Source organism: Falco naumanni, chromosome 6 (genome assembly GCF_017639655.2).
Source record: "Falco naumanni isolate bFalNau1 chromosome 6, bFalNau1.pat, whole genome shotgun sequence".
Taxonomy (NCBI): domain Eukaryota; kingdom Metazoa; phylum Chordata; class Aves; order Falconiformes; family Falconidae; genus Falco; species Falco naumanni.
The window spans coordinates 85,197,778-85,216,301 of NC_054059.1; the positions used below are offsets into that span (position 1 = coordinate 85,197,778).

Sequence of the window (18,524 nt, forward strand, 5' to 3'; positions counted from 1 at the left end):
TGTTTCAGAGTGCATTGTGTTAGAGTTGATTGCTAATTCAACTTAGCCATTCTAACGTTCAAGTAGTCTCCTTATTTTGTGTTCCAGCATAAATGAGCTGCAGTCTCTGCCTTTTTCCATCCCTATAAAATTAGTGCAAAGCAACATCAGGATGAGAAAAGAATTTGAATGGAATAGAGCATGTGTGAACTTTCTTCCATGGGGAAGGTGGGTGGCCAGGAGACTGAATATGTTTTCAGGCAGGTACTGCTGCTTGAATGGCACAGGAAATTGTGACCCTAGATCAACAAACACTTAAGTTTGGGATCATTGCAATTGTCCTGTCAGTGCTGCATGCCTAGGCAGGCTTCTAGGGTGTGACCCCTAACATGTGCTCTGCCACAATCAGCTGTCTTCTAGGAAGAGATTTAAACCATATGGAACTGGAATTACACAAATCTGTGTTCAAGAGATAATTAGTGACACAGGCAAACTAGTGTTTAAAAACTTGTGCTTAGGGTTGGGGAGAGGGAGGGTGCAATCACTTTGGCTGAGAGGTACAGCATGCAAATCAAGGCGTGACCAGAGCTAAGCTATGGTATACCCAGGTTTATTCACAACTTTGGTCTGAATTTGCTGATGCTGCATTACTGAATGCACATTATAGCACACAAAATTTCATGTGTGTGTTATGTAACAAAATAGTGGCAGTTAAATGAAGAAAGAAAAAAATAAAACACCCAGATTTGGGGGTTTTGGCTTTTTCTGGTTTGGCTGTGTCATTGGAGCTTTAATGTGGACTTAAAAAAAAGAAACCATACCTGCAAATGGATTTGTAGGGACAGAGGAGGCCAGCTTAATGGCAACCCTGTGTGTCCAGCCATGTCTGGGGACTAAGGCCCCTTATCCCTCATCCTATTCAGGTGCATAAAGGATAGCAACAACGTAGGAAATAAACTATTACTTATGTCGGTTGGCATAAAATGAAAAGCAATGTTTTTAAGCTACATCGAGAACAATTTGCGTTAGGTGACATAAAGAGATGTTTGGAGGATGCTGAGAAAGCTTGTGGATCCTCAGAAATTGTTAGCAGATACAGTCCTGTATCTATGACACATCCTGAGTGACTTCCAGTGATTGCATCTGGTTCTGTGGTGTTCGACTATGCAAGTCTGAAGTATATGAAATACAAATAAGGAAATAGATGAGAATAAAACCTTTCATTGTTAACTTTTCTGTTCTTGAAATGTTGCATGTAATATTTAATACAGAAGAGTTAACAGTATTTATTGCTGTTCCTCAAATATTATCCAGAGGTCAAAGACCTATTACACTTGGTACTGGGCAAACATGAAACAAATTTGGTGTGTTGGACTGGTGTTCTTAAACCCCTATGTTGATTCACAGAAGGCAGCGAGTCTTGAGTGCAATGGAACTTTCTCTGGCATCTGGTCTGGGAGTCTCTTAGTGTTTATTACAGCTGTATGTCTCTGCACGGGAAAATAAATGTGGGACTGCAGACAAATTTTATTCTTTTTCTATAACAGAGGAAAGCTAGAATAAGTATATCTGAAACTATTATTCCAATTTTGGACCAGCACTACTAAGCAAGTCTACAACTTGAAAGAAAAGAGTGAATGAAAACAGAAATTAATAGCTGTAGAGTTCAATAGGCAGTGTTTTTGCTTTGGATACAATTACATTAGTGAATGAACTTCAAGGCTGGGTAAATAAGATTAGAATAATAATCTATACCCTAGGAAATTACAAAAATCTTCTGTGGACTGCATTGAAGACATGCCAAACAATCCTTCATTTCTGGAAAGTTGCTACTGCAGACTGTTTTAACTTTTCCAGAAATTTCACAAAATTCCTTCTTTCCACTTGTCACTGCTGGCTTAAAAAGCAGATAAGAAGCAAAACAAATTTTGGTGGTTTAATATAGGAATAAATTTAAAATGGAGGGCTAGGGCAACAAAGGGAAGCCTTACATGTTATTTCTGCTGAGGAAATACCAGAATGGCAGCCAAATCACTAAAAAAGATAAATTATCTGTACTTGTCTTAAAACTTTGACTACCATAACTTATCTGTTACACAAAGCTTTTAAAGCTTTGTGTTTTAAACCATATTTTAACAACAGAAACTGAGTATGCAAAACTCACACTGGTACAGATATGGTGGTATTTATATGTGCTTTTTATTGATTCAGCTAAGCACTGCCAGTGGGTGTGCTTTTACTTTTTTTTTCTTTAAAGTTAATTGAAATTTGATTTAAAAATACTGACAGAACATAGGATTTTAATGTTACTGCAACCCTGAATTTAATGAATTCTTGAAACCAAAGTGGCTATAATCTACTTTAACATGAAGATAACCAACAGAGTTGCTTGGTCTTTATTGTTGGACAGAAATTTGTCCAACAATAAACAAAAAAAAAGTTTACTTTGGAAGGAATATAAGAATGTTTCTCTCAACTAGCTCATGAAAAAAAAGGAGATGTATGATAGTTAAGTCACTCGCTCATACCATGCAAGAAAACTGTGGAAGAATAAGGAGTAAGTTATCTACAATTGGAGCATTTTCAGTGCTATTCTACATCCTTCCTACCTTCTCTCAGACCAGGGATTAACCCTCACATTTTGGTAGCAAGTCCCAATAAGATTTGTACCAAATTCTCTTTGTTAATTATTATGCAATTTAAGGAAACACAATGAAGTAATGGGGGGGTTATCGGTTATTAAAAAATTATTAGGATACACATCTACACATTAGTGTCTACAGAGTGTTAACTAAGACTATTTTTTTAGACTTGTAAACAACAAATTGCTACCTAGAAAGCCTTACCGCTAATGGTGAAATCTGAGTTAACTCTAATGCAATTAACTTTAATGAAACGGTGTTTCAGCTCAAAGGTACATAAAGGTAACAAGGCTTTATACTTTGTAATAGTGTGCATATCCCTGATACTCATAGGCAAAGCTCTTCTCAACTCCCTACCTGTGTGTTTCTAGAAAGCTAGGTAGTATTTGTTGCTATTTTACTAAAGCACAAAATAGGACAGTTGCCATACATCTCTGAAAACCATGTAAATAGGGACCATTTTTTACAGTAAATCAGAGCTAACTCCTGGTTTTCTAGTGTGCCCTGTAACAAAGTAAAACAAATTTTTACAACTTTCTGGCCTTAAGACCCTGATCACAACACTATACCTGAAACCCAGCTTTCACAAAGAAAGATTGTCTCCAAATACACCTTTTCAGTTTAATAAATAAAGAAGCTCCCTGTACTAACCAAGTATTACCAAACTGAAACAAAACAGTGATCCTGGAGTACAAATATTCTATGCAAGGTGTGTAAAGTAATTGTGCTCTCCATGACACTGGTGAGTGTCAAGGAATACTGTTCTGGGCACCATACTTTAAGAAAAACGTAGATGTACTGGAGACAATCCAGAAAGGGCTAAAAAGAATGAGCAACAGTCTAGAAGGGAGCATGAGGTAGGGTGGAAGGAATTGGCATTGTTTAGTCTAAAGAGAAGGCTAAGGGAAGATGGGATGTCAGCCCATAACCACGAGCAATGTTTCTGCAAAGAAGAAAATAGAAACTATAGATTGGAAAAGAAGTAATGAAAGTGCTGCAGCAGGGGAGATTCAGTGTTATTGCTAAAAGTAACTTTCCTTGAATAGATTGATTAAGGACTTGGTAAAGTTTTCTGGCAAAATTTCATTTTCAGTTTAAAAATTAAATGCCACTATCTGGCAAAGATGTGAAGCGCAAGTAAACTGTATGTTAGTTGTAACTTCTAGGTCTGTTCTGAAAACTTAGCAATGAATTCTAGGATCTCCTCAAGATTTTATATTAAACAAATATTTGCAGTAGGTCATGCCCACTTGGGATCATAGGATGCTAGTTGCTGAATGCAACTGAGTTGAAGCTCAGCATATTTAGCATCAACATTATAAGTAGCAGCATTCTATTTTCATTCAGGTTTTCATTTCACTCTTCAGACCAGCAAGAAAATCTTGCAGGGTGGTAATGGCTCAATCCCAATTTTTCATTGCATATTGTCTTTGTGTGGGCCACTGAATAGAAGCATTAGTTTTGCTCACAGTCATAGCTGTTAATTCTTTGTAAGGTCTGGGCCTCTTCCTATCCCTGCTTTATTAATATTTCCAGAATTGTAATGTGGTTTTAGAGAATTTCAAATCAGTTATTCTTTCTATGTTTATGAGGAAATTGATTTTTCCTTTTTATATCAATCATCTTTAAATAATTTTGAATACTTTGAAGTTGAGTTTTCAGCCCTATCTTTCTGATCCATTCCTACTCCTTTCTAGAGATCTAAATAACAAATCCACTGAAGAGTACCTACTGTAGCTGTACACAAGCTATAAGCAATCAGGGAGATTATGATTAGATATGCACATTAAAAGTGCATAAAGATTAAAGGGCATTTTAAACTTATATCCTTCTGAGCTGAAATTTGGAACTTTATACTTCCTGTGTGCTGATGAGTTCATAGTATTTGTGTTACTTGCATTTACTTTGTGCTTCTAGAGACCTGGTATCTAGGAAGACACCACTTACCAGTCAGTCACAAATCCATTTAGTCAGAAAAGATGAATGAGCTGGACTTGCCTACTCAGGGTGCTACTAGAAACCTTCAGACATGGCAGGTAGATGAAGTTATCACATCATGATCGTATTTTGCCTAATGTGTTGTATTATGCCATACCTTCATATCTCCTTAAGGATGCAAGTTTTCTGGAGTATTTACCAGCTTGACAGAATATGGTAACTGTGACACATACAATTGTAATGGAAGTAACTTCTGAGTTGCAGTCAGTTCAATTCTAGCTGTTATAGTTTTCAGTAGCAGATCTCAAAGCAACAGAGGTCAGCAGTACTGTCTTCATCCTCATTTAAAAACAAGCATAAAACGATTGTAAGATTGGGGCTGAAAGGATTAGCTGCTGCTCTCTTGTTAACCAGTGTCAGAGTCAAAAATAGCACTTGGGTACCTTGAATCCCAATCCTGCACTGTAACAAAGAGACAGCATTCCTAAAATCATCTGAAAGCACCTTGAAAATTACTTTCCAATGGGTCACAGATGGTCAGAAAGGAATGGTATAAACACATAAACCCCAAAAATTCAGTTTGTAAGGATGACTATAAACTTACCATTACTCATCTTTTAGGAGGTCTAGGAACATCACTGTCTCCCTTGATGTATTTTAGGTTCAGCAGCAGAAAAGCTAAACAGGGGGACAGAATAACAGAGATGTGTGAAAGCCAGCAGGAAGGATGTCCAACCAGTTAGAACTCACCCCAGCCCTAACTCCAGGAACAAACATTCATCTCTTTACCCCTCTCTCCTGGCCCTGAAAGTTCTGCTTGCCTCTAGCTTTGGGTGATAAAACAATATTCTTGGAAAACAGTTGCATTTCAGCAGGAGACCAAAGATGCATGTTTATTCTGTACAACACTAAATGAATGGACGACACACAAGAATGCATCAGCCCAGTGAGTTATATGTCTACGCCTCCATTGTCTGGAGTATAACTTATAAAACTGCTTCTGCAATTGAGACGTGTACCTAATGCTATCCTAATATGGCTGTGGTTGAGATCGTCTGAACATTCCTCAGCTGCCCCTGCAGGAGAATGAGCACAAAAATGTTAAACATACCACATTTATATCTGTTGTGAAATGCTGGCACGCTCTAGCAATCAGCATTAATTCTTGATTTGGTTTTGTGGGTTTCTTATTTAAATGCCACTGATTTCAGTTTGGAAGGCTTCAGTCTCCCATATGTGATATTGATTTCAGATGTGAATGTGTGTATGTTTGTATGTGTGTTGGAGATGAAGAGGCTGAAATAGCCTTAGGCATCTTCTATAATTCCTAAATACCTGTCGGTCAACCTCTAAATATTGCATATATATAATTATCTTCTGCAGTGCTGGGCAACTACATGAGTATGTAGGTACAAAAAGTTATTTCCAATGGTTTCTATGATGCCACTGAAGTCACACATACTGAAGTTTAAACATCAAGGAAAATACTATAACTTAATTAAAAAGAAAACAAAGATGACTTCTGAAGTGATGTAATGCAGTGTATTTTCATGTATGTGATAAAGTATTTCAAAGAAATTACTAGCCAGTGAGATCACTCAATTGGCTCCATCTGTGATTTTCCAAAAATAGATGTGGCATTGTGCATTGAGAGGTCTATTCCAGTTGTGCTGCAGGAGAATCCATTACTTATCATAGAACTCTTCTGAAAGAACACACTTTCTGTTGGTTTTTTTTCAGGGCAGATTTAATGTTTGGACTTCAGGACTGTGGGAAACCAGGCATCAGCCAGCTGTTCTTTAATCAAGGGGCTGGCCTGTATCCTGAGCAGTTGCAGCACCTGGGGACTTTGAGTGTCGTTCAAACCTACCCTGGCTCTACCCACCAGGCTTGCCTAGAACCTGGCTTGAATGGACCAGAGATTCTGGCTCACAAAGCATCTGTTGCAGCTACTATGAGGTAAAACAACCCCTGAAAAGCATGATAAGAATGACAGATTGTGGGGGGTGTGCGTATGTCTTTTTTGTTTGTGTGCAAGTGGCCTGCTGAAAGTGGACTCATTTTGCTGAAAAATGGTTAAGTCTGGCAGATTTGTTTTCAGTCAGAAATATATCTTCTTTTCTTTTTTTCCTTAGTGACTGTATTTTTTCAAACAAAACATTATTTGTAATTGTTCCGTGTTTGAAATCCACAAGCTGTCTTTCTTTGAATACATTGCATTAAAGCTGGGCATTCCAAAAACTTCTAGGAAAGGTGACATTTCTTGGATAAAGAGGCAGGTAAAGGATCAAACCAATGCAATCTAGTGATGTTGTCTAGCACTCACAACATATGAAGGAGAGTTCTAGAAAAGGACCTTTTGCCTTAGCTTGACCAGACTTTAAATCCAGCCTTATTAATCCAGAATGCTAGGTTAGCCTTTGTTCTAAACTTCCTAGACTGCATAAGAAGGCATCCTAGGCCATTGTTATGGGGTTACTTTAATCAAGCAGATGTCTGCACTGCTGCCAGAAAAGATTTGCCTTGTCTTTTCTCCTCCTCTCCAGTAAGCCACTGCCTTTTCCCTGCTGCTTTCTGTGTCCTGCTTCTAGTGTGTACACAGCAATCCTTTGAATCAGGCCAAAGAATGTTATTTGTCTGAAAACTAGTATTGAGGAAGCAAAAAGAGTGAGTGTTCTTACAAAGAAGCAGCAATGTCCAAGGGTGCAAAGGTGAGTAGGATTGCCCCTTCATGGAGCATTGTAGATTTATAGTGAACTGAAGTAACTGCATAACCACCTTCTCAGAAATTCAGAGAAAAAAGCACCTAGAGCTGGAGAGCACCTTATCAGGAAATGGGAGGAGCTGTCATACATCCCAAGTTCTGCATGAAGATCGCTTATGATCTCTCTTTCAAAGTTTCACAGTTAGAAGTGGAGATGGATACCTATCATATATGCTACATCAGTAATCAGAGCCCACAAAAAAAGATCAGGATACACATCTGCCACCTTTGTTGAAAGTGCTTTTGCCACCAGCCCAGAGACCATCTTGGAGTTGATGTAGGGAAGTCCTTCCACTGTGGCTGAACATGCAGTAGCCCCTTGAAGGAAGGCATTCCAGATTGCCTGGGACAGACCTAGGTGTGAGGAGGAGCACGATGCTCTTGTCAGCTGATTTGGATGCTTATGTTGGAAGAGAAGCTGGAGTTCTGCTCTGGCATAAAGTTTACATCTTTCATAGTAAGTAAGATGTGGTGAGAGCAAGAATAAAAGGTAGACACGAAGAAAATAGAAATCTATTCATACATATCAGTTCATACTGCCAAAGGACAAGCATGCATAAAAGCTTCTTTACTATAAACTGCACTGGAGATGTTCTAAAATCCTTTGTAGGTAACAGTTAAATTGAATAAGAGATCCTCAGGAAAAGCCATCTTGAATGAGGGATTAAGATAAAGTTTTTATGGTTATTTCCCCCTAAGACAGCAAAATTGGCATTATTGGAGCAGGAAGAGAAACAATAGTTCAGAATCTTGTAGACATCAGCAGTTAAATCCAGAGATGTGTTTGACACTGCCTCTGCAATTAATATGCACAAACCCAGCCTAATTCTATTGTAGTTTAAAGATACATCTTCCCTGCCTCTTAGGTAATCCGGGCTGGGAAAGCTTATTCCACATCAGTTAGGATTTCTTTTAATTTGCATCACTTTTTCTATCACAGCAATGCACAACTGACATGTATGATTTTATTTATGCTATGTAACCAAGTTAATGTTCTTATTACTCTGCTGCATATCCCACGACACCTTTGCAGGAGGGGTGATTCATCTCAACAGGCTTAGCTAGTGAAACTCTTTAAATAACTATATGTGAAACATATGGTTCAAGACAGAAAACATTTTGAGAGTGGAATAAGGCCAGGAATAGCAGCTGTCGCTAATACAGTATAGTGAGATTTGATGTCTCATAGAGGGCAAACCAAAGCAAACTTTAATCTCCAAGATTCTTTGAGCTTACAGAGTAGTTCAAAAATACAGGGCTACAAAGCGTCTGCTACTTTTAGGTTAAAACTGACTTGTCTTTTCTACCATGGCTCCATTAAACGTTTTGCTTTCTACATAGGGCAAAGTTTCCATGTGTAGGCAGGCAGAGACAGCTGCTGGGAGTTATCTGGAAGATTCAGAAAAGAGGAAAGCGGGAAGGGAGGAGCTGGGGGGGATGACAGCAGATCAGCTTCAGGACTCAGAGGGGCAGGGGGTATTCTGCTGATTCATTACTGGGGCTTAGCTTGGAAGTCAGAGCAGTGAGATTTGTGTTTGTTCCACTCTAGCTACAACAAGATTCTGTGCACCTCACTACACTTTGGTGAATCCAGTGCCATCAGGGAGGATATGTGTTTGAAAGTAGCAAGAATATTATAAAGAGAAATCTGTGGATAGGAACAAAACAGATGTTAAGGTGAACATGTGAAGAATTACAGTTGTAGTTGAAGAGAATTTATATCTGAGAGTGATGGACCAGAACTTCAAGGGAATAGCTGTTTCAGGAGGCTTTCTTTCTTTTTTTCTGGTTCCACTTGTAGGGAGAATTTTCATCTTGACCATTATTCAGTTTTGTGTGCCTTCTAAATGTTAGTGTCTGTGAGACAACCAGACTAGTTGGGTGGTCTTTTCTAGGGATGCAAGAGATAGTCTTGCATCATGAGCATCAAAGCATGGTACCTGTCTTTTAATTCCTTCCCTAATCTTCCTTCCGTGAAAGGATGTTAATACTTCTGTATTTCAGCTAATGGTTCTGTGGCTTGTGAGGAGTTCATGCAACACAGCTGCAAAACCGCCACACTGAAGCTGTCAGAGAAAAGGAGCAGAGCATATGACTGTGGCTGTGTGTGGACTTGTGTGTTTAAAAGGTGATAAACAGGATTGTCATGAATGGAAAAAGACTACATTTTCCCCTGGACAGCTTATATTTGCTGGTTTTGTCTGAAAGAGAAATAGTCTTACACAAAATGAACATTTTTTGCTCTTTGTATGAAATCAACACTTGTACCATCTTTCATATTTGAGTAGCCGCTGGCTGTTAAGTAGGAATGACATAGAACTTCTCCCTTCAATTTGTCTGTCCAACCCATGTATTTTCACATGCCAGGCCAGCCTCAGTCTCTGCAGCTGGCATGAGAAAATCGAAATGTTAAATGATGTATGTCCAGTTCCGGATGATCCCAAGGTCATTCTAATACGTGAAGGCAAAACATTCTTTGTTTCCTCTCAGCTTTCAGACGTGAGTGTATCTGGGCAGTAGGAGAGTGATAGTCTCCCTCTGGAGCCATGACTGGAAGAGAATGCCAAATCACACCTCAGATTATACCAGCAGGGCACAGGTGGTGAGCCCATCTAATGCAGCTAGCTGTGTGCTTGAACTCTTTCTGCTCTTTGACGTGTATAACAATGTTGCATGTTGGCTCAAGAAAGGGAATGGAAGATACCATCAAAACTGTAGTAGATAGAGAGACCTTTATCAAAACAAGGTCTTTATGCAATAAAACTCTGTATTTCTTTTCATTCTTCCTTTTTTTTCTCCTTTCTTCCATCTCTTTCTTCCATTTTCTTCTTGCTAGATTTCAAATAGGTCAAGTTATCTTACCATAGAACAGCTGTGAAGATTTCATTGACACTAAGGGGTTGAACTAAAGATCACTTTTCAAAAACCATCCAATCTTGATTTGAAAACTCCTGGAGAGAGAAAATCCACTGTTGCATTTAACAAATTCTTGTTCTGTTTCTGAATTCATTACCTTCACCTTCAAGAAATCCTGCATGCGTTACCTTCACCAAACAAAAAAATATCTTTGTGTATAGTCTTGCTTCATTTAGTTCCAATAACTACCTATCAGACTTTGTCATACATTTATCTACTGGACTGAAGAACCCTTTATCAACAATTCCTGCCTAAATTATGAAGGATTTAAAAAGAGTAGTTTAGTTATCTATTATCCGTGTCCTAAGTAAGATATATAAGCTGAGTTCTTGGAATATACCTCTCTCTCTCCACCCCCACCCTCCAATACTTGACTCATTTTCTTGGCAATTCTTTGAACTTCCTCCAAGCTGCAACATAATCCTGAACTGTATGCACTAAGCTGAACATAAAAGCAGCCATTCCAGTGCCAGGTGCAGAAGTCAGATGAAAATTCTTTTCCCTGTATACATGTCCAAGGATTGTATTAACCTTTTTTGATGACTGGCCACACACGGTGGCTACCATAATATGATTATTCTCATGTTCTTCTACGAGACAAGGCCCAGGATCATCTCCTGTAATTATAGCTCTAGTCGGGCTTTATACGTGGCTGTTATGTTACCACTGTATGTTCTCACCTTCACATCACCAAGTACCAGTGACCTGCCCTTCACTTTTTATCACTGTTCCTTGAGAAATCTGCAGGCTTTCTCAGTGATAAATTTATGGTGGGGAAGATGGATGTTTTTCTTCTAGATTGTTGGTTAAAATGCTGTGCTAAAAATAGCACAGGCCTAGACACATGGCTATACAGAACTGAATTAGAAGTACAATTCCTTGGTGATGATTTCCCAATTTTCAAGAGCTTTTTTGAGATCTGCTTATAAGCTAGTGCATTTTTCTAGCTCCTATAGTCAAAATGCTGTGTAACCAAGGCAGACATCTGACAGATTAAGTGGAAGCTTTAACATGTTAATAACAATACCTGTTTAATCCTGAATGGTAATCTTATTAAACGCTCTGATAGACAAGATATATTTTCAGCAAATGCGTTAGCATCAATATTAATCTCCTTTTAAGCTCCGTTAATCAAGTTCTTGGTATGTCCTACCATTACTGATGTCAGGTTGGAAGGTGTGTGTTTACCTTTGTTAATTCATTTACTCTTTCAAAATACTGTCAGAATATTAGCTTTTGGTTAGTCCGTTTTGAGTTTCCAAGTGTCTTAAGTGATACCAGCAATGCCTCTTTCATGGTCCAGCAATCGTAGTTGCCATTTGACTCTTGGAAAGTCAGAGCATAACTTCCTTCTTCAACAAAGTTATAAAACTTGCCTTAATCATAGGATTCACTTGCATGTGTGGCCAAGTGATCAGAGATGTTTCCCCAGTTGTAGGGGCTCTGCTGACCTCCTGGGAGATCAGCTGGATCGTTGACCTGGGGTCTGTCAGGTTAGTTTCAGGCATTAACACTGCCAGCAGCAGCATGGATTTAAACCACCTCATGCTGTTTTGAAACCACACCCACACACTTGCATCCGTATAAACTTTTTGAAAGCAGACCTATAAAAGTAACTGCATGAAAGTAAGGTAGCCTGTACATCTTTTGTGTGTGGTAAGTAGCGACATGTGAAGAAAACCTGGTTTCAGTTAACCTGCGTGTTTTCAGCCTAGTGATTGTAAAGAGATTTTAGGCATTAGATGCACACGCAGGCAAACACACATGGCAATAAAACTTAACCCACAGTGTCTCTACTTTATAGCAAGTGACAGAGGATGAAATTCCTCTTAGAAATAGAAAAGTGGGGAAAAAATGTTATGATATATAATATAGTTGAGGAACTAGGCAGATACCAAACCAGAAGCCAGAGAGAGAGTTGTGGAGGTCTGGGGTGACTGTGGAAAAGGTTTAGTTTTTGATAGAGCTGCTGGAAACCATTTAGATAATCTGCACTGCTCATTAATTCATTCCGTTTGTTGCTCTGTAAAATATTAACTAGTCTGGTACATCTCAGCCATAGTTAATCTGATAACAGTTGTGTTGTTGTGTTTCTTTCTGAATAATTCAAGAATCCAAATAGAGAGGCTCCGTATTTCAGATGAAGCACATTATGAAGTGGTGGGCAGGGTCTAGAAAGCCCCTGTCTAATACTTAAGTAATCTGTGGCACATTGGCATTAATATTCTGTTTTAAAGACGGTTTGTCGGTTTGGCATAGAGGGGCTGGACATGACAGTAGGAGTTGAGCATATGGTGTCACAAACCTTTTCTCAGGCACCCCTCACAACTTTTGCTCCACTCATGCACACATGTAGAAGTATTTGAGTGGTAAACTTGATTGAGGCACTGTTGCAAATGAAAAATATAGGAAGCTGAGCACAGAGACAGGACGGGAGAAGCAGTGGGGCTAGCGCACCCCAGTGTTGAAGTCCCAGCGTGGTGACGACTGTCAGTATTCGGGAAGCTTTCCTGGAACACATCTCACCCTATGTTACAGTGATCTATTGGGCTTATCTTTTTCTTCAGAGAAAAGAAGAATATAAGAAGATCCCATATGCCCTCCACAGATTTGCATCACCTTCACTGTGATTACACAAGTGTGTGTGGTTCAGCAGTATAATCTAAGAACTTTCACTACCAAGGAAGATGTTTCCATGTCTAAGGAACAAAGATGTTTTAATAGAAAACATAGAACCAAAGGAAACAAGGACTGGGAAAGGGCCTCCAGAAATCTTCCCCTTGCCTCATGGCAGGGTTAATTTAGACTCATCTTCCAGAGATGGACACTCCAGAACTTTCCGGGCAAGTTATCACAGCATTTTATCATCTTTTTCATTAGGAAGCTTTCCTAGTGTTTTCTTGCTGTAATTTAAGCCCATTACCTCTCATAATAGCCAATGTAAACAAGCAAAGATTCTTCCCTCTCCTTTTCAAAGAGCCTTTTGTATGTCAGGGATATCATGTCCCTTTTCCAGCCTTTTTTTCTTGAGGCTAAACCGCCTCAATTCTTGCATCTTTTGTCATAGGACACAGTCTAAACCTTTGCTCATCGTCATTACTCTCTGAATTCTCATCTAGTTCATATTCTTCTTGGAGTGCAGTGCCTGAACTACACACACTACTGCAGCTGAAGCCCTACCATTGTTGAGTACGGCAGACGGCTTGTTTCACACATCTTGCAAGCTCTGCTCCTGTTTAGAAACCCCAATGTGGTGTTTGCTTTTTTCACAACAGCATGATAGTGTTGACTCATGTTTAGCTTGTGATTCAGTATATCTCATAGATTCCTCTAAGAAGAAATGCCACCAGCCACTTGTTTTCTGTCCTGTATTTGTGCAGCTGATTATTGCTGTTCAAACGGAGTATTCTGCATTTATACCTCTTGAACAATGCTCAGGCAGTCATGAGAGCCCTCTTCACTCTTCCTGAAAAAAACTGGCCAACGTTTTGGGTTTTTTTTTTTGATGTTTCTTATTCCAAAACCCACAAGATACACAGGACTAGCTATTACATGGAAATTTTTTGCCTTTGGATTTATGTCTTTATTTGTTTAGAGGGCATAGGGAATAAGGGTGATAGATGAGCACCAACTCTATTAGCAAATACTTCATATGCAGACAAGGAGATAAGAGAAGAAGCTTCTCAATTCGTGTGGTAAGCTCCATAAATTCTGATTTGTTTAACCAGAGATTAAACCCAGATGTGAAGCAAACAGGGTTAAGAAGAAAAAGGCAGGAGCTGACATTGATTAAACCTTTGTAAAGTTCCATGACGTCAAGAAGATGATTAAAATTTTAGTCAGGAGAAAGACCTCCAACATGTATAATTTCCTTTGTGTTCTCTTGCAATGCAATCATGACTTCTGGTGCAAAGTAATCAAGGAGTTAGTTACGAAGAAAACATCTCCTTCCAGTATTTTATAAAAATAGGTTTTTATAAAATGCTGAGTTCCCACTTGATAGCCAAAATTAAATAAAAAGATCTTCAGCAATTTATTCTGGAGCCAAAACTGGTGCTAAGCACTCCTGAGAATATGACAGAATTAAGAAAATGTGTAAAAATAAAAGTATTATTAAGTGTGATTCTGAGCATGTTTTTTATATCACTGGTTCCTTTACTGGTAGACATAAGTATTCAGGTGTACTAGCAACCATGACGCAAGATGCTTAGGCTGATTAAATTTAGCATGTTCCCTTCAAATCCCACAAAGCACCAGGATTTGTTTGAACTTCACTTCTACAGTTTTGGAATCACTGTTCAACTATTCTCTTGTTTAAAATTAGTAAAACAGAAACAGGGCCAGATTCATTAGCTGGAAAGACACTTATATTTTGAGCACTGAGATCTGTCTGAGCCTTGAATTCTGGCCTGCTGTAGATGTTTTTTTGTTAATCATCTCATTTATTTCCTCTAATGTCCCAGAACTAGACCAAGAATAACTTTGAAGCACCTATTTTTATTATTTGAATAATCCAGCATTGCTCAAAAAAATCTCATACAGTTATTGATTAAGGTAGTGTTGCAGACTTCAGTGTGATGCTAACTTTGATAACTACATAAATACAACGAAGAGTACTCATGGACCTAGTTGAAGGGTCAGAAAATACATGTGTAGAGAAAAATACTGGCCTGTCCAAAGGATTTTCTTTTCAAATGTCCTGAATATAGGTGCTGTCACTGCTATCTGTACTCCTTATTGTATTAATCTCAGAACCCAAAGGTTTCTTAACAGATAGATAACACATACAGCATAAAAGAATCAGTCTGCAGCATGACTCTTTTACCTCTTACCTTGACTGTTACATCCTCTGAAGAGTTTACCAGCAATAACCTACTGAGCTTCACAGCTCGTGCATAGACAAGTTATGTTGTACTCTTGCTCTTCTGTCTGCAAACATACTGAAGAAAACCTTGATTTAGTATTTTCTTACTTACTTCAGTAAAATTCTGCTGTGATTCATAGATAAATCTGCTGATGGGTAAGTAATTCTCAAAACTATTTTTTGTGACTCTACAAAATTGGCTAGTGGCTTGGTGCTGTGTCTTTTCCTAGTTTGAGTTTGCCAAGGTGCTTTCAAAGAAACTATTCAACCCTTCCCTAATACTGCATTTTAAGCTTTGGCTCCAGTTACACAGAAAAGATGGAGTAGGACACAGTTTCTGTGTCTCTGTATAAGTACAAGGAGAACTAAGAAGTAATAACCTATTAAAGAAGTATTTGCTTTAGCTACCAAGCAGTGGATTGCTGCACCAAGAAGATAATTATCAACAAGCAGTCAGGATGTGTGGTTTCTGTTGCACATGTTGAGGTGGATTTTTTCCTATAACTGTGTTTCAGCCATTCGTCCTCATTCTCCTCTGTCCCACCTCATGCTAAGTGTTGAAGGATGCCTTGAAGCACGGTCTTGTGGCACTTCTAATAACAAGAGCCTCACTCCATTGCCATGTATCACTTTCTTCCCTTTTTCTCCCTTTGTTTTAGAAACTGTGTAGTTTTGGCTCTTCCCCTCCTCACTGGAGGCTGTGTTTCAGCAGCATATAGTGTGTGTGTGTGTGTATAGGTTTTGTGTGTTTCATAAACAGAGTGCTTTGGAAACAGTTGTGGAAGGAGCAGGGGAGCTTACTGCTGGAGTCTTCTTCCACAGTTTTTCCTGAATTACCAAATGAGGTCATCACCTAATGACTCAATAGACAAGTTAGACAGGAAATGCAGGAAGTCAAGACTAACTTTAAGACAGGCTTATTCCTCCAAATGAGAATCCAAACACATTTCTTGAGCTCTGTGTGAATAATAAGCCATAATCCTAAAGCCACTACTGTTTCAAGACAGGCTTTATGGGAAGAGAAGGCTCTGAAAAAGGCATCACAGCCTCAGCCTGCAGGAACTCTGCTGGCTTATTTACAGCACTTTTGGAGAGACGTTTTGATAAATTACATCTTTTCTAACTACTCACCTTCTTCAGTTTCTCACTTCTTGTTCTTTTTGATGAAAATACATGTAGGGTATCCACTCTGCATATTACCATTGGCCAGCTCTGGATCTTGTGCATAAAAAAATATTATAAATTATTACAGATTTACTTTCTCCATGCTGTGGCAAAGTGCTCCCTGCTGCACCTCCATGCTCTGTTTTTTGTAACGTGACATAAGGTGCTGTATTATAGCTTGTCACACAGTATTGCAATTAACATATAATTCACTAATAGAAGATCATAAATCATAGCCTTACCAAAAGTGTGTGGATCTCATTTATATGGAACTGAAATGCATCCAAAAAACCCCAAAACACAAAACTTCCTATGCTAAGAATTAGCAGAAAGTGCCACCTGATTTTAAAATTAAGAGATATGTTTAGCATAGAATAACCCCTGTTTTGGCTTTTCTGTGTTACCCGAGCACGTTTTCCATACCTATTGCAAATTTTTATGGCTGTCGCACAGGTGTAACTGTATAGTCAACAGCATTTTCTTTAATTCGTCTTTTCCCTCATATAAAAATAAGTTGAGATTTGGATTTTCCCTCCTGACAAACCAGCATAAGTGAAATTAATTTGATGGGAAAAAATACAGCAGTTTGAATTGGGAAACAAGATACTTGGCAAAACCATATTTTGAAGAAAATCTTTCCAGAAAATTAAACATAAAACCTTTCATGTCTGCTACAGTGCTTGACCCTTCCTTCTTCTCTCCACCTCCTGTGGGTAAGTGCTTCCTCCCATGATTTGTGACTGGTAAGCTTGACATGGTAGCCTTAGCTCCACAGCCTCTATGGCTCCAGGCAGTAATTTCAGTGCATGCTCCAGCCTCTGCTGGAATTGCTTCATTTATTTTATAGGGTTTTGCCAAAATTTTCCACTAGTAAAACTGAAGCCTCTCACAGATCTTGCAGTTGGGTAGTTATTTTCAGAAAGGAAAAGTAGGCTGGGGGTCTAGTTTGGGGGCTGGATACAAGCCCCTTAGCCACACGCCTCCACTGTTGCTCTGGGCTTTACCTACAAAAGCCCAGGCTTCTAGCAAGCACAATGTTCATTTTCTGTGCTGGGTCCAGGGAGGTGGGAGCTACTGGGGTTGCACAGTGTGGGGCTCGGCCTCTTCAGGGACGGGGAGAAAAGGGAATTGTAGCAGGGTCTTCCCCTCTCTTTATTCACCAAGTTATAAAGGAGGCTCCTCTGTCAAGCACATGACAGTAATCTTGCTCAGCACTTGCCTAATGGGCCAGCTGCCTTGGATGTCAGAGCCAAAGAAAACCTTCCTTGAAGGTCCTGATATGGCCCAGCCTGCAGACCCATATAACCTTCAACATCCACCTATACCAGCAGCAATTTCCCCCCCTCAGTTTCTTGTAACAACCCCCCTCTGCACCAACCCCCTCCTGGAGATTGTCACCCCTTACCAGCCTGCCACCAGATGAGCTCATGTGAGGCATCCTCCTCCTCCTCCTCCTCCCATGGCAAAATCAGCTGGATGAGCTGTGGCATGAAATTAAGCTGCTCCATTAACCTACCTTGTTGTGCCTGTAGCAAAAATAGTTCACTCTGCTGAGCAAGGCTAAAACACACAGCTGTTCTTCAGCTAATTCATGGAGGGATGTGACACCTTTTTTGTCTCAACCAAATTCACTGGAAGGGGGGGAGCTACCTAAACAGCAGTAACAGCCTCAGCCATCCCATTTAAACTGCTGCTCCAGAGCTGACAGAGGGCTAGATGCCTGGGAGAGACTGAGGCACAGCCAAATTTTGTGGCTCCAACACAGGCTGAATTACAATAACAGAACAGCTGTGAATTCTCATACAAGTTTGTTACATGGCAACTAAGGGCATATTATTTATAGTTTTCAGCAATCTTGGAATTTGTACCCAGGTTCTGCAAACACAGAAGGCCTGGTCCCTTTCCAAAAAAAGAATGGGAACAAAAGTCAGTGAGCTTGAGGATGGCTGGGAAGAGCTGAGGGTTAAACTAAATCCAGCTGCCTCCTAGGAAAATGCAGCATTTTGCCTGAGGCCTCTCTTGACAGTTCTGACAGGTTTATAACAGAGCCAATATAGTTTTGAACAGCAAATTATCTTCATAACCCCTGCAATGGTTGAGTTACCCTGACAGTCTAGACAGCACAGATGCCTCTGCACTAAGCTGGTGATCCTGCCCTCACCTGTAGCACAGCAGCTGTTTTTCCTATTGATGGCTGTTTTATTTTGTTGGTGACTAATGTATCAAGCTGCTGGAAAACGAGTTACTCTTCCTCAGC

General features: G+C 39.4%; 1 long non-coding RNA gene across 1 annotated transcript; it reads right to left on the bottom strand.

Annotated features, from left to right (window-relative positions):
- Nucleotides 1-1,190: 1,190 nt before the first annotated feature.
- LOC121090719 lies at nt 1,191-18,057 on the bottom strand. Its single transcript, XR_005828680.1, has 4 exons — nt 17,784-18,057; nt 16,235-16,321; nt 5,164-5,237; nt 1,191-4,898 (listed from the first exon to the last, which is right to left on the bottom strand). It is a non-coding gene; the product is annotated as an uncharacterized LOC121090719 (long non-coding RNA).
- Between the last annotated feature and the right edge of the window lie 467 nt (nt 18,058-18,524).